Genomic DNA, 16,595 nt, shown 5'->3' with positions numbered 1-16,595 from the left:
TATTGTATATTGCAAATAAAATGTGTAATTTACATCTGTGTGGGCTGACCCCTGTGGATGTTTCCAGCTCCATCCCCACCCGATCAATATTGCTTACACTGTAACATTGTTATCTTCTGTAAGAAAAGCCACAATGGGATTGCCACTACCACCAATATGAACCATGTACAGCACTTCTTGACAAAGAATTATGTTCTTGTTAATAAATAAATAAAAACAAAAATATGCATTTCCTAATCAATTGGGGATGCGCTGCCTATCTTGCTATATGTGTTCCATTTTCCTGCTAATAGCGCTTTAGAAATATAAATGAATGATTGCAATGGTAAGGTGACTCAACAGACTAGAGGTTAATCCGAAAGAAGGAATCCAGGGTGTGTCATAAACTAGGACAGCTTGAAGAGGAATGGATATATAAACATGAGACCTATCCCACTAAGTACATGTGGATGCGTAATCCCTCTGCAGAATTACAGTATCTCCTAAACCAAACACAGGATTCAGTTCCCATCTGAAAAGGGTTGTTGTGAAATCAGAAGGAATGTGCACCCTCCCTCCAACAGCACGCAATGCTAGAAGGTTAATCTTATTCCCACTTTACTGTGGAGTGCCAGGACGCCGGCTGCTCCAGATCTGCTGGCTGACTCCTCAAAGCACCTGGCTCTTCTAGGGTATTCATCTGGTGAATCATTGCACTGGCACAGCACATGATCATCTCATGAACGAGTGTGCTCGCCATCATCCTCTGCTCCTGTGCGCAGGGAGGAAATCCTGTTTCATCTGCTTCTGCAGACCCGATTCTGGCTCTGGAGTACATCGTGTGTTTCCCAAAGTGGACCACAGTTGGAGACAAGTGGCAATTAGAGAGGAAAAAAATGGCTTCCCGATCGGAAACAATCCGTGCTTATTTGCTACTTGGAAAGAATAACGTATACATAAGAGGGCGGTAAATGCATTAAGTAAAACTGCAGAGATCAAGACCATATCAAGTGCTGTGCCTAGTATTCCATCCACTGAAAAGCAAGCACATTCCTAAGGACAGTTTTCAATCGTGTCCAAAGCAAAGCCAACCAGAAGGAAGACCATGGCAGGCCTGTTGTAAACAGCAATCTAATTGGTGGACGATTCTCTGTATATGGTTGGCTTGGTAAGCCCTACACAGGGGTCAAGTCCTAAAAAAGAAAAAAAAGTGGGGGGGACTCATTAAAATAAAATACCAATTGAATGTGGTGTCATCAGATATTAGCATATCAAGTGCCCTCTGAAAAAAGTGGGATGACTCATCTACCCGCGTGTACCCTCGACTTGAGCCCTACCTTCTGATGAAAATGTGTCTGCTGTTCAGTATTTCTGTTGATCATTGTGCAATCCTAAAAGCACCAACGTTGTGCAGATAGAATCATGAGCACTCACACTGTGTTCCTGCTAAAACCTGTTATTTAAATCAATGAGGAAATTCCCCATTAACCCTACAGGAATCTCTGTTCACCTCTTTGGTACATGGATCTTACTATGTTATGTTACTTGGCATTTATATAGCGCCTTTTATGTCATTGGTATGACCTCAAAGCGCTGTTAGGTTGAATGCCCTCAGGAACCGTAGTTCAAATCAGTAGAGAGAGAGAGAGAGAGAGAGAGAGAGTGTCGTATGATGCGTGGGTGCACCGGATATGTGTGCAGCTGGTGTAGTTGTTGGATGATAGCTACTTCATAGCGATCGGTGAAGTGCTGAGGTTATCAGTTGGATGTGTTCAGTCTGGTGGGTGGACACCCAGACTGGGTTCTGGCTGCGTTAGGCCTGAGGAATGTCTCTGAACAGCTGGCCGGAATGGGCTCAGCTAGCTACGTTTTATGAGGGTGATGAGGTGTTCATGGGGTCGTATTCGTATGTGAACAGCTAGGCCGAATTATCAGGGGTATAGCTGTGTTCCAGTTGAATGATGGTGTATAGTAGAGAGTAAGCGTAGTGTTGTGATGTGGTTGTTATCAGTAAAAGTGCCTGAGACCAGGCACGTGAGCAGGATGGTGGGGATGTGCATAGCGACATACAGATATATAGCGACAGGGTGGATACAGGTATATATGGGATACAGATATATATGGGATACAGATAGCATATATATGGGGATACAGATAGATAGCATATATAGGGGATACAGATATATGGTGACAACATGAGGAACAGGTGTACTGTGAATACAACCTTTTGGCTGTTCGGGCAGGTTCCACTCATTCCATTCCGCCCCATTCCTTCAGTCCACTCCGTCCATATTTCTGCTTCGTCTACTCAATCAGGCTAATGTACAAAATTAGTAGGAGAGGCATAGCTAACATTCACAATCCTATTTGAGTCTTGCGTAGGCTATTGTCCACAAATCTAAGTAGGTGAAGCGTTGCTAACAGTCACAATTCCGTGTGGGTCTGGTGCAGGCTAATGTTCACAATTCTAGGTAGGAGAGGCATAGCTAACATTCACAATCTCATCCGGGTCTGGTGCAGGCCAACGTCCATAATTCTGAGTAGGTGAAGTATTGTTAACATTCACAACTCAGTGCTGGCCCAGCATAGGCCAACGTTCACAATTCTGAGCAGGAGAGGCACAGCCAGCATTCACAATTCTGTGTGGGTCTGGCGCAGTACAATGTTCACCACTCTAAGCAGGCTAGTTGGATAAAGGGCAGGGTGGTATGGTGAGAGTCACTGGCGAGTTCATGATGGCAGGTGGAGGGTAGGTTGGGGGTGGTGGGTTTGTTTGGGACGAGAGGGGGGGGGGTTTAAGGGGCAGGAAGTGTGAGGCCCGCCAGAGTGAAGCTCACATTTTGGATTTAGATGGGTGGGATGGAGTCAAGGGGTCTTTGGCCTCGCTATCTAGATGCAAGATTTAACACAGTAAACTTTTAGAGGACACTCAGAGTTGTTTGGCCACACTATCTGGATGCAGACTTCGACTCAATAAGACTTTGGGCACACTCAGTATTCTTTGGGCTCACTGTCTAGATGCAAAATTCAACACAGTATGACTGTTAGAGGACGCACAATGTTGATTCACATGCATGGATTCACATGCTCATGAACACTCCCCGTCGCCAGGCTGGGAATCCCCGGCAAAGAAAAAAAATCTGCCTCACCCCTGAACCGTGCCCCTCCCAACAACCAACCACTGGTCCCCGAGCCACAATGACCTCCACCCAAGCCCCTCCTTTGTAAAAGGCACATGCTAACATTCACATTTCTATCGAGATGTGACGCAGGCTAGAGTTCTCAATTCTATCTAAGTGTGGTACATGCTATCATTAACATTTATATCTAGATGTGAAGCATGCCAGAGTTCTCAGTTCTATCCAAGTGAGGCACATGCTAACATTCCCAATTTCATCCCATTGTTGTACATGCTATCACTCACACTTCTATCCAGATGCGACGAAGGCTAATGTTCATGATTCTATCTAAGTGAGGTACATGCTGACATTCACAATTTCATCTAAGGGTGGCACATACTATCATTCACACCTGCATCCGGATGTGACGCAGGCCAGCATTCACGATTACATCCAAGTGTCGCACATGCTGTCGTTCATATTTCTATCCAGATGCAACGCAGGTCAAAGTTCACAATTCTATCCAAGTGAGGCACATGCTAACATTCACAATTTCATCTAAGTCTGGCACAAGCTATCATTCACATTTCTATCTGGATGTGACGCAGGCCAAAGTTCACATTTTTATCTAAGCGAGTTACTAGAGGGACATCCATCTTCCCCACTGTTAACATCCGATGCCAAGGGGCAGCGATCCGTTTTATTCCCTACATTGCGCTACTGGCATTATGAGATGGAAGTGTTCCAGTAAATGTTAGGATTTATGTGCCAATGCAAATCGTCAAATAAATGAGCCACCACATAATTGGATCCTCGAAGAAAAGAGGGGGATTGTTTGCACAGAAAGAGATTGGTTAGAAAAATAATAAGACTACAAATGAGTAAACCCTTTGCAGTTAGCAGTATGATGTTCTGCATATTGTATTAAAGTGGGCAGGTTTTGTTTTCAAATAGTTTTTGCTCAATTGAAAGATTTTTGGACCGAAATGACTGCAAAAAATGATAATAAAATTTGAGGAAAACACAAAGTTATTGTAAAGTAGGTAAGCAAATGATGAAAGTAACTAATGAAAAGCAGGATGCAATGAACAGCTGGCAGCAGGCAGCACTCGTCAGGCCTGTGCAAACCTATGATGGAGGAACGTTAGCAACCTTAAGCCCTATGCCCAAGAAACTATGGGCTCTTCTCTTCCTAAATCTGGGATGTCCCAGCCTTAGAGCTCACATGGCAAATGTCCCTGTAGAGCTCTGCTGCAAAAGTTGAGCCGAACAAGCACCTGTGGCAAGCAACATGCTGCTTTTAACAGGCCACAAAGGATTGGCTCCTGGTATCGTCGGGCAACTACTGCTGATGGCTAAAGACTGGTTTGTTACTGCAGCTTCAGACACACTGAATGAAGCAAGTGGAGGTCTTTTTTGTTTCAGCTTCACTTTTTTGCACCACTCATAACAAAAGGCTTCTTTAGTATGTCCCGCTCTTTATAAACAGCAACACAAAAGGATGTGCTTCGACCAAAGGAACTCCACTCAGTCACTGTTGGAAGCTCTTGCGCAAGGGGGATCTTGTTAATGTCATTGTTGGAACTGAGGACTTTCACTGTCCTAAAACAAAGACCGTGCCAATTTTGTCTAAACCATTTTTCCCTTTCCGCACTTCAGGAGCCAGAACGCACATTAAATCAGTCTACTGTTTGCTTGCCTCTGTGGTTTTTAGCACTTAGTTTAATATACTTGGAATACAAGCCCTGTTAATTTCCAGAAACCAACAAGAAAAAATGAATTATTTACGGAGCTCAATTATCTTTAACAACAAACAGGCCCTTAATATATACCTAAATATCACAAAGAGTTGTGATTTTCTTGTTTGTTCTTGGAAACACGTAGATAATTATTCATAAGAGGGACATCCTTTGTCTTTATTCTGCTCAGTACAGATACCAAGAAAACAGTCTTATCGGGTGTCTGCAAAATGAAGTTTGATTTGAACGTTATTTCGCTGCCCACAGTGAACTGGATTGGCTGGCAGCTTCAGCTTGCCTACCTAATTCCAGTGCTGTCTGTGGTTTGGAGTTATGTAACTACCTACACAACTATATCGCTGTGGTCTTTACAGTGAATGAACACCATTACTAATAGGCACACAGAAAATACGTAAGTAAACATGTCATAGGACAGCAATTCAGGGTCAGGATATTGGGACCATGGGTGGATAAAGAAATGATAAGGAGTGCTGGCTTTTCCTTTTGGAGGACTTTTGCATTTTAACAATGGGACCAACAAACCTGGTGGATACATGTTTTTGAAATGTCCTCTTTTTTTGGCTACCATTAAAATATTGGGGATGTTGGCATTCACCTTAAGAGCAGATGAGAACACAAATAATATTACCAGTTTAGTAGACGTTATTCACACTTGGGACTCTTGTAATATTAGTGCCACCAAATCGAGCTCGTCAAGATTCTTGGAATGTGTTCCTTGGCAGAGAAAGGAGAGCAGAGAATTTTATAGAGTATATATAAGATTTGGAAGTGCCAGTCCACATATTTCCCAAACCAATTACTAGGACATGCCACCCATTTAACAGCCTAATTTTGCATAAAACACATTATCTTCTCTTCCTCCATAACACAGTTATTTACATAAAGAGTAGGGATTACAAGTAGGGTTGCCGGAAGGAGGTCTGTAGCACTAATATTATAGAGACACCTGTCATGAGAGGAGAGAAACAGAGCATGTGTACACAAAGGGGCTAATTGTGTAAGAACCTGTAATTTGGGGGTGGGGAGCCATTGTGGAAACCCTTCAACATAAACCACTCCCCGCCACCAAATCTTGGTTATTTGCACAGCGGAGTGCAAATGTACAGGAAAAAAAGGCGGCAAACAAGCATGTACACTGCCTTTTGTCCTGCACGTTTGCACTCTGCCATTCAAATGAAGTAAACGCTGCATGCCGTATACGCACGGCAGGAACCGTTTACAATGGATCCCTATGGAGTCCACCTGCTTTATGCATAAAGCCTACGGGCTCCACAAGGATCGCCCCCATTTTCACCGGCATGAAAATGCATGTGGGCGCAAATGCTGGAGCATTTGTATGGCAGAGAGGTAGGGAAGTGGTAGAAATGCAAGTTGCATTCCGCCCCTCCTCTCTGCTATACAAATGGATAAAAATGGGCTGTGGCTTCAATGGAAGATGTAATAGGCTTATGCAAGGCGTTTACGTCTTCTAATAAATCTACGGCTCCTACAAAAATAAGCCCTGAAATATTCAACAATCAAAACCATGTTGCAAGAGTAGTAGGGAAGAGTCTTTCAACAAACAAAACGGGTCTTCTTGGGACCAATGAATAGATGTACATCGACTAAGAAAAGAAGCTCTTTTCCCATGATTAGATCCACCCTGTAGTACATGATGGCTAAGAGAAAAAGTGGATAAATCCCAATTTCATTTGTTTCATTGGTTTCATTAGGGTAGGTCTCCTCCTCTTCTTCAAGCCAATTTTGGGAGAGTCAGATATCCCTAGCTTGACGTTCCACGGGCCCAGACATCCATCCTCAAAGTGTCTCGGTAGGGTAGTGTCAGAATCTCCTACATGACTCTCTAAGGTAAATGTGTCAGTACAATTTTTAACCTAAATCAAGTGAGGACCTATTCTGTAAGGACCTAAATCCAATGTCAGTGCCTGGAACTAATTCCCAAACTCCTGAAGCATTTGCTCTGCATATAGTATTTAGGTTGCTCACAATGTCAGGCATTTTTAAGTGTCCTAGGACAATCTTTGTTCATTGTCTTTGCTTCTGTCAGGCGTCCCCTCCTGCCGGGTGGGTTATCCTTGAAACCGCTACCTTGACAACCCCAACATCATACCCTTCTTGCCCTAGACAGCCTTTAGTGTAAATATGGGTAGGAATCCCCCTCTTCCTGGATACTTCCTGATGGGATCCCCTGAACCACAGCTGGGTTCTCAGCAGTTGCAAATGTCTTTTGTTGAGCTGATTGCTTTGCATTTGCCACCAGTATCTGGGCTGAAGCCCTCAGCTGGCTGTTCGCCTGGGCCATGTCAGCCTCTGTGCCCAGGTTTCTAGCTGTCTCTGGAGTCCAGCATTTTCCTTTTAATCTGGCCTGGTGTATGGTGTTGATCAATTGACTTAGCCACCTACTGTTCTGTTATTCCAACAACTGCTCCATTTAGTTTAACCACGGCAGGCTCTCCTAATCTAGCTCTTCTTCTCTCAAGACAATATCACTTTCCCTCTGGAATGGCTTCCTTACACCTTCTACGTCACGATACTTGTGCTTCTTATTATAAGTGTGCTCTAGGAGTAATTGACCTAATGAGTGCTCTAGTTGGTGGGTCTGTTTTCCTATTAGTAACTGGGTTTGTGTCTCCCTATGTGACTGGCTGCTAATCTTACTGAATGGTGGTGTTGATTGAGATGGCCTCTATAACAAACACAAAGTCTTAGGGCTAGTTCAAGGTTTTTTATTCAACTTTAAGGGGAGGTAAAACTAATGCCTGTTCCCCTCTCTCATGTCCCGAGGTCTCCCTCCACCCTAGCACAGTTTTCCCTAGACGTTGGCCATTAGAGATCGATAACTCTAGTGCTAAAAGATGGATGGATATCATGGAGGCCTTATCTATCTTTCTCCCTCTGGGACTTCCTAAGGGTACCCTAAACATTCTCAAGATAGCAAATGACATTGGCAAGATTGTGCCAGACTCAGACACCCTTCATCTTACACTCTCCCCCTTACTCAATCCCTTTCTTTTCCCTCCTTCTATACTTCTGTCTCTCCCTCTTCTCTGTCCCACCGGTATTACTCTCTCTCTCCATCTCCCTCTCTGCACCTTTCACTACACACCACTCACTTCTTACTACAGCCCTTTCCATCCCTCACAGTGTACCCCTCTCTTTACTTCACACTACACTTCTTTCCTCAAACCTCACATTACGCCCCTCTCGTGACCTCTCAATAGGCCCCTCTCCTCATCTCTCACTACACCCAGTTTTTCGATCTACGCCTTGCCACTTTCTCTGCCCATCTCTTACCACTACTTTCATGCCCTCCTGCTGCATGCCCCGCTCAGTACTACTCCCACTACCGACGTGCCCTCTTTCCACACCCCCACCACACATTCTCTCTCTCACTTTCACTCTCTCGCTCTGATTTCCCCAATACTGTATCTCCCTCTCTGTCTTTCTCCCTCACTCACCTTTTACTCACACACACACACACACGCACACGCACACGCACACACACACTCACACTCACACTCACACACATACACACACACACACATTCACACATACACTCTCACACTCACACTCACACTCCCTTTTCTCGCACTCCACTAAATACAACTGGTACCACTCTCTCTCACAAGTACCTCACCTGCACTCTGCTACAACTCTTCCACTACTCTTTAGCACTCCGCTCCTCCGTACAGCCTCCTCCTGACCTCACTCCTGCAACACTCACTCTGTCTCTCACTCACTCCCCTTTTATGCTGTGTTCCTGTTGGTTCTGTCTCGCCCTCCCTTCCACTGGTTCCAGCGCTCACCTAACTGTATGAGCCAATATGTGCATGTCTTTTCCCAAGGGCTGGTTTATACAGATGAAAAGCTTTAAAACCCCTCTAGTGCCTCCCTCATTTCCAGCATGGTTATGTTTAGTTTCTCTTGGTGTTGTAGCAGCTAGGGGCTCAGGATGCCCATTCTCCTAGTGGCTTCCTTCATATGCTTGTGAGTTCTACTGCCAGTTAGGTTTGGGGAGGGTTTCTGTTTCCCTCCAGCCCCCCTGCAGTCTCTCCTCATTCCAAGTTTGTTTTCCATTGCCCCACCATTCTTCTGGGGTTGGTTGGTGGGGTGTATGGTGTCTCATTTCGATTTGGCAAAGAAATGTTCCCAGTTCATTCCAGGTCTGTTTCCTGGCACTGGTCCGGGTTTTCTTGGTTGCTATTGGGTACATTCCGGGAGTTAGAGTCCTGAAACGGAAAAGAGAGAATACTGGCCAGTACTGGGAGGCATCATGCTACAATGAATGCTACCTCTGGTAATATGCATGGCACTTGATGAGGTAACAGGGACTGCCTCCCCCACTCAGTCTCTCCACTTCTGGGAGGGGGCTATGTTCCACCTTGCAGGGCCATGTCCCTGACCCTGTCACATGCTTCAATACTGGGCCTCGACCCGAGCCCTGGCCCCACGGCAAGAGCTGACAGTCTGCCATGTTGGGATTGGACAACAGTGCCATGGCAGCCCATTGATTTGGCACTTCAGCTTCCTCATTTGAGTGAGTGAATTCTCCACTTTCAGCACCTTCCTGTAAGCGCAAATACTTGCTTTGTGTATTTTACCTGGTTGCCGCTTAAGTGCCATTTGCTTTGTATTGCATTGTAGTAGTCATTTATATAGTCCCATTTCCCTATCTGTATGGCCTCAATGCGCTTTGTGTTTGGAACGCCCTGGGGGACCAAAGTCTATGTATGGGAACATTCTAAGAGTTTACTTTAAGATGCGTGTGTGCATTCTGTCGGGTTAGGACTTAAGGGACTGGCTTGGCCACAGTAAGCAACCCGGAGGTCCGGCACGTGGGCGGGTGCTGTCAGTGGTTTTAAGATAGAGTGCTAGTATAGGAGACTCGATGTGTGCCCAGCTAGACCGATTTTTTACATACGTTGTCTCTGTAAACTAATGGTAGGGGTGTTGAGGCACGCCAGTGGTTTCAGTGTGGAGCTGCTAGATCGGATTCGACATAGCTGTAGCGGCATTCTAGAGTGCATGGATGGGAGCTGTGCCTGCGGTATGTGTCCACAGATGTGGAGCGATTTATACATACCTTAGACTCTGACAGAGTTTGGTTCAAGTTCCATGTCCGGGATTGTCCACACAACGTGTGCAGTCACCAAAGCCCGTCCTGTGCATGGAACCACAAAGGGATATGATATGTCATTTATAAGGCGCCTGTAGACAAGTGTTTCTAGGTGGGGGGAGACAGAGGGAGGACAAGACAAACAATCTTACTAGGCCTTGTGTCGTTCAGATCATTCAAGTGCGAGAACAAGAAGTGCACGGGGAAAGGGAAAGGGGGGGAGTGCAAAGGAGAGGGGAGGGGAAAGCTGGGCAGCAATGCTCTGAGTAAGTGCAGCCAGGGCAGCATGGCTCTGCGTAGTGCAAGGATATAAAGGGACTGTAGGGTTTCAGTTAAAGCCCCAAGTGCGTGGTATGCCCGGAAGCAGTGCAAAGGTGACTGATCAAGAAAGAGCCAGTGAGACTCTAAGGGATGTCGAACAGACAGTAAAACCTTCTACTTGCCTTGTATATGTTGTACTGCTTTACTGGGGCCGATTTCTTTTCTATTCTTCTTCAGCCCTACAGTACAGCCAACCTCTGTACTCAATGCTGGTACTACATTACCCTGCCTCATAAGAAACATTTGTCTTTTGATGATTTGGTGTCTCGCCTCAGACACTGACAGCAGCTGCACCCTAGGGCCTCCTACACGGGCCGTTGGTTTAAGTTCCTTTACTACTAGTGGGTCTTCGACCCCATCAGTACACTGAGGACATGGGGCTTGTTGCCCTTGGTTTCCCTCAACAGTGTACAGAGGCCACATGCCTGCTTTCCTTTGGGGCGTCTCCCATATTTCAATCAGTGGTGAATTGTATTTAAGTATAGCAAGCTGGCTTGTTACCATGACAAGCCTGATCCCTTCCATGCCGCAGGTAACCTTAATCTCCTGTCCTGGTGTTTCACCATGCATCGGTTAACTGGGCAGGCATGGGTGGACCGGTGGAACAGGCTCCTGTGTATCCCATCACCACACCCAGAAGGTGCATTGAGTGATTGGAAGCTTCACATGGCCCCCAGTCTATTTGGTCCCCCTTCCCAGTTGGCGTGATCCATGGCACTTAGTCACACATTCAGAGTGTAACTACTACATTTCTTAAACCTCCATAACAACCACTGTTTTGGAGACATGTAAAAAAAAGTTTTCAGATAAGAAGGGAGCATGAGGCGGTGGAGTAGGGCAACTGCTAAAATCTTACAGGGTTCAGCCAAAAATGTTCCTCAGAATGGCCCAACCAAACTTAATATTCGCCATACTGCTGATACCCATCACATACTGTGTTCAAAAGGTGTGTGGTATCGGACCAGTGACTGCTTTACAAATAACATACAGGGAAGTGAGCCATCAGAAAGCTAGGGACATTGCTTGAACCTAGAGACATGATCATGATGCGTACAGTGAACGTATCCTTTGCAAACAATATCACTGCAACAGACCACAATAGAGGCATTGGATACCTCCTTCCTAGGGTTAGGTACATAAAACATAAGAAGCAATCTGTTAATCAAAATTATAATAGCCAACACAACCTCTTAGCAGACCTAACATCAATAAGGAAAACATTATTCGAGGGCATCCATTTGATGTTACTGAATGTCATAGGCTGAAAGGGCTTGTAAGCAGGACTTCATTTCACTAAAATGACAGGGGTAGCGGAAGTGACATCACACGACCCTTCACCTCTGATGACATTAAAGGAAGTGATGTCATTTAACCCCACCCTGAAGTGACATCACAGGAAGCAATGGAACACAACCTTTCAGCCCTTCACAAAACAAGAAGTCGCATCACATAGCCTTGTTCCTGAGTACACTGCAAAAAATATGGTTACGATATCACTGTAATGTGATATACATTTCACAAATGAAGGGATCACCATATGTATCGTTAATATCACTGTGCGTAGGCCCATATTACCAAATTACTGCGAATACAGCTGACATTCAAGGTCAAATGATAGGTTATTAAATAGCACTTACATTTAAGTGCTTTATAGAGAACAAATTTACATACAATATCACCCAACCTGTGTTGGTACTCATTTATGAACCTCAGAAGGATGAAAGGCTGAGTTGGCCTTGCCGGGATGCAAACCTGCAGAGAGAGAGCACGCACGCACGCACGCACGCACACACTCTCTCTCTCTCTCTCTCTCTCTCTCTCTCTCTCTCTCTCTCTCTCTCTCTCTCTCTCTCTCTTCCCCCCCCCTAAAATGAGCAATTACATTTCTGAATGTTCTCAATGTCCGGAAGCAAATTACACTGTGTAGTGGATACCATTAAACGGGTAACTGAATTTTAACAGCAGGCCAGTTCATCTGCAGGTCTGGTGCAAAGGTGGACACATGTCAAGCCTGCATGGCTCTACTTCTCAGGATTCAGAGGTTGGCAAAATACATGCCATTGGGAAGGTTCATAACTGTGTATTAAAGAATTCAGAGTAGCACAGGGAAAGCAGCGCATACACTCGGCATCCCGTACTCTGGGCATTCATTACCTCATACATGCAAACAAACATCCTGAACAGCATGCCAGGGAGATAGGAAAGATAGACCCATTGCAACAAAGCATTTTTAGTGGCACAATGAAATCAAGGGCCACTTTGGTACAAGGATTTTTTCAAGTGACTGAGGATACCGAGATGGAATTTCGTTTGATGACCGTAAAAGAAACAACTTCAGAAAAAATTCATGCTATAACCAGAGGCGCAGCCAGGATTGTCTAATAAGTGGGGCCTGAAGCTAATGTAGTTGGCCCACCTCAGTGACATTAACATCTGTAAATGCCCACACGGCCCTTTTGAGTGTGCATTTACAGATTTTGGGCGGGCCTTGCCTGCTCAGGTCATACCCCGTATATGCCTCTGGATAACTGCATCTTGCAAAAAGCCAAATACATATTCCGAAATAGTTGCTTATTCTACTTTAAATGCTTTTTGGAAGTGTTGTCTGCATTGTGAATTTGAAGTGTTTAAGAACAGACTAAATCAGTGACTCACCCCCTGAAGTGTGCCTGAAATAAACCTTTAATGAGTCTAGCAATTATTGTATAGAATTCCAGAAAGACAAATTAATTGTTATTCCTATTCTTTCTTAGTTAGGGTCACTGCTCAGTGTTACACTTGTGGAACCCCCTGTTTTTTTTTTTTTTTTAAAGATGCCTGCACAAGAAAGCCAGCCACTCCAGAAACAAAGAGCCACGTGGCACTGGTCACAGCCAAGGAGCTTCCATTTAAAATAACAGAATATTAATTGTTGGCTTTTTTAGGGGTAGCAAGGGAGACCTCAAGGGTAACAGGTGCGACCCCTGGCACCCCTCGAATGACGTCCCTTCTATTAAGCCAGAACAAAACAAAAAAATACAAACACAACAAAACAGGATGGCCATTTCAATTAGAGAGGATCCTCTTGAAAGTCATGGTCAGTTAATTTTTATGGTTTTATGTTATATTGTTTTGAAAACATAGTGTTGGAGAAATGTCATTCAAAAAACAAAGTGTGCTTAAATATGTGTGCTGATAATGATAGCGGCACATTGAAAAATATTGCTCCGAAAGCGTAGTCAGAAATCATCAATGTGCTGCCGATGGGAAAATCAAGTATTGGTTATTTTTTTAGTCCTTACGTGAAAAGGACAAAGAAATGTCATACAGTGATTAACCGAGCAGTGCAGCTGAAAACCATGTGGAAATGTCTAAGTGCTCACACAAGCAAGATAAGAATCGCGCCACTACAGCCTGAGATTTACAATCACAGGAGCCTAATGCCTTACAGCCACATTTCCATTAATTTCATAGCAGAAGAAACAGAATGGAATACATATACTCAAAAAAGGAAGGAATGCAGTTGGTCTGCTAACCTTTCAAGGGATCAAAGGGGCACCACTGAACTCCCACCCTCCCCTCCTAGTCATCCCTCACCACCCCTTGGCCATGATATTATTTTTTAAACAGAATGTATAATGACATTATGTGCCGTAAAACAACATTATGTGGCACTATTATTAAATTACTACATTTTCTTTTTGTTTCTGTGAAAAACATTTTGGAGAACGATTATATCACTGGCAACCATATAAAGTACTAGGTGCAAAGAGCTGTGGATTACAACTATATCTGTTTTGTAGTTAAAATATATTTTTGTGCACAAGATCTGGGAAGCGTTTATGCTCAAGCAACTCTCTTTTATGGCTCATGATGACATGGCAAAATTCATGGCGGAATAGGGGACCTTTGTGGAGAGGCATGCTAAGACCCCAGACCTGTATTAATGAGACGAGGGAAGACTGGCTTACTCCGCTTTTCAAATGAGTTGGGAAACTGGTGCTGGGAAGGGTAAAGGTGCCAAGCTAAAGGAGGAAATACCCTCCACCAGGGCCCTCCTCTTGGGAAACCTTGAAGTGGAGGTTTGAAAAAGAAAGGTGGTTGATGAAAGGACGAAGAGGAGAACCAAGAGTGCTGAGGAAAGAGAGTTGTGTGGAAGCAGTTCAAGTTTTAAATAATGTGTTTATGTTTTGTGCTGGTATTTGTTAGCCAGTGTGTCATGTCTGTTTTGGTGTAATGGGAAGGTTCTTAAATCAAATGTTTTGGGATATTTGTAGTGGTTTTTGCAGTATAAAATGGTAGGTGGTCAACTGTCCAGCAGAATGCATAATATGGTGGAAAATACAAATTTTGAATCTTTTCCTCTTTAAATTGAGGAAGACATTTGAGCCTTAAAGAAATTTGTATTGATTTAATGTGTCTATTTGCATATGCTGACAGCCAAAAGCAATACCACTGATGGTATTGACCCTATTGTTGTTGTCTGTATTGATAAAGCCTTAATAAAAATACATTTACAAAAATATTGTTTTCTGACTCAGCAAATACCACTACTGGGAACAGAAATTATTGTTTTACGCCACAAAAAAGAATGTTCTTCCAACTTCAAATAATAGAGAGCAAACCACTCCTACTTCAAACTCTTATCTGGAGCTCCGTGTGCATCTTTTGTCCATGTGTACTGTTCCCTTTTTCATGTTCCCATGACCCCCTCCCATGAGTTGGGCTGTGTATCCTCCAAACTGCATCTGCAACTATTGTAAAGCACCAACCAATGCAATTGCTCCACTAATGGTATCACCTTTTATACAGTGCTTCTATTCGAAGTACTATTTTCTTTCACAAATGAATACAAATATAAAAATGCAAAATATTTTTGGATTGATGATGATAGCATACTTTCCGTCAACACTAACGACCAAACCTCTCATGATTTTTGAAGCCCCTGAGAACATGTGACACAAGGATAACTCATGGTTTTCAAAGTGCTACCCAGTGCTGTGCCAACCATGATCGAGCCTTCCTTGTCCTGAGGGGGAAAACATCAGAAGTTCTCTGAGGTATTCTTCACCTTCGCAACCAGCATTGAGCAAAAGAAGCCTACCCTGGTGGGTGCTGGTGTAAGTAGACAATCTATTTTTCCAGGCCTGGCGACTGATCCTCAATGGCTGTAGGGTATAGTCATTGTTGGGCCAGAGTTTAGAGTCCAACCCCCCCTGTCCCTCAGACACCTTCTTTCCTTGCTCCCTCCTTTAACACTTATTTTCACTTATAAAATGTCAATCTTCAATTGTGTTAGGAAAATTGTTTTCAAATAATACCCATTACAATATCATTCTTAAAGAAGCAACATTCATACTAAAAAATAAACTCAACAACTTAACCGTATTGACCCTTCTCTCTTCCTTTTACTGGATAGCTCTTCCTTGGGCTGAAAATACTGCGGACCCACCAGAAGTTAAGTAAATATGTTGATAAATTGGAGAACAGTAGCATTGAAGGGGAGGGGAAGATTGAGCAGAAATTGAGAGATGGAGGGAGAGGGTTGAAAACGGATTCATAACGTATAAGGAAGGGAGTGAAGTGATCAAGGAACAGGGGAGAAATGGACAGAACATGTAAACCCAGTATAGGAGGTTAAGGACGTTTAACGTGGTTAGAGTGTGGGGGGGGGGTACAGGCATGGACTGGGGACAATCATAGTATTATTGGAGCGGGTGTGGAATGAGGGGGGGCAGTGGCCAATGGGAGTGAGTTTGAGATGGCTCTGCTGTCAAAAATGTAAAACAAATATAAAAAATGAAGACGCCATGTGAGAAACAGCAGCATTATTCAAATTAAAGTATTATAGATAATTGAATGAATGGCAACACAGAATTACTCCAAAAGTAAATATCAAGACGTAATTTTCCCAAAGAATTTTCCTAAAAGAAGTGATTACATGTGACTACCCTACTTCTCTTTTTCTACTTCTCAGCTCAGCCTCTTTCTGGACTGCCCTTAGATGCTTCTGTACGTAGATGAGTCACTGGATTGCAGGGTATGGGAGCATAGAGTGATATACCTCAGGACGAAATCATCCAGGGTTTTCATTCCGGCTCCTTTCAGGAGGATGACAGGCCTCTGCACCATCTTTAACCTCCACCTCTTCAGCCCGTTCTTCAAGATGCTTATACTGGCTTAGTCAATCAATGCAGTCAAATGAGATATTAATTTGTCACCATCGACCCATCAGACATTTGCCTGTGAGGGGAGTACACTTCCAGTTTAGGGGATCTAGTTCTAGTTGAGTTCCACACCATATACCCACCTAATCACCAT

At 44.0% G+C, this 16,595-nt stretch overlaps 1 protein-coding gene across 5 annotated transcripts in view; it reads left to right on the top strand.

Annotated features, from left to right (window-relative positions):
- The window catches only part of DGLUCY (D-glutamate cyclase), an 847,613-nt gene that overhangs the window by 726,919 nt on the left and 104,099 nt on the right, over positions 1–16,595 (top strand). The window lies entirely within an intron of this gene.

Source organism: Ambystoma mexicanum, chromosome 14 (assembly GCF_040938575.1).
Source record: "Ambystoma mexicanum isolate Mex_15411 chromosome 14, UKY_AmexF1_1, whole genome shotgun sequence".
Classification (NCBI taxonomy): domain Eukaryota; kingdom Metazoa; phylum Chordata; class Amphibia; order Caudata; family Ambystomatidae; genus Ambystoma; species Ambystoma mexicanum.
This window is presented reverse-complemented; position numbering and strand designations above follow the sequence as displayed.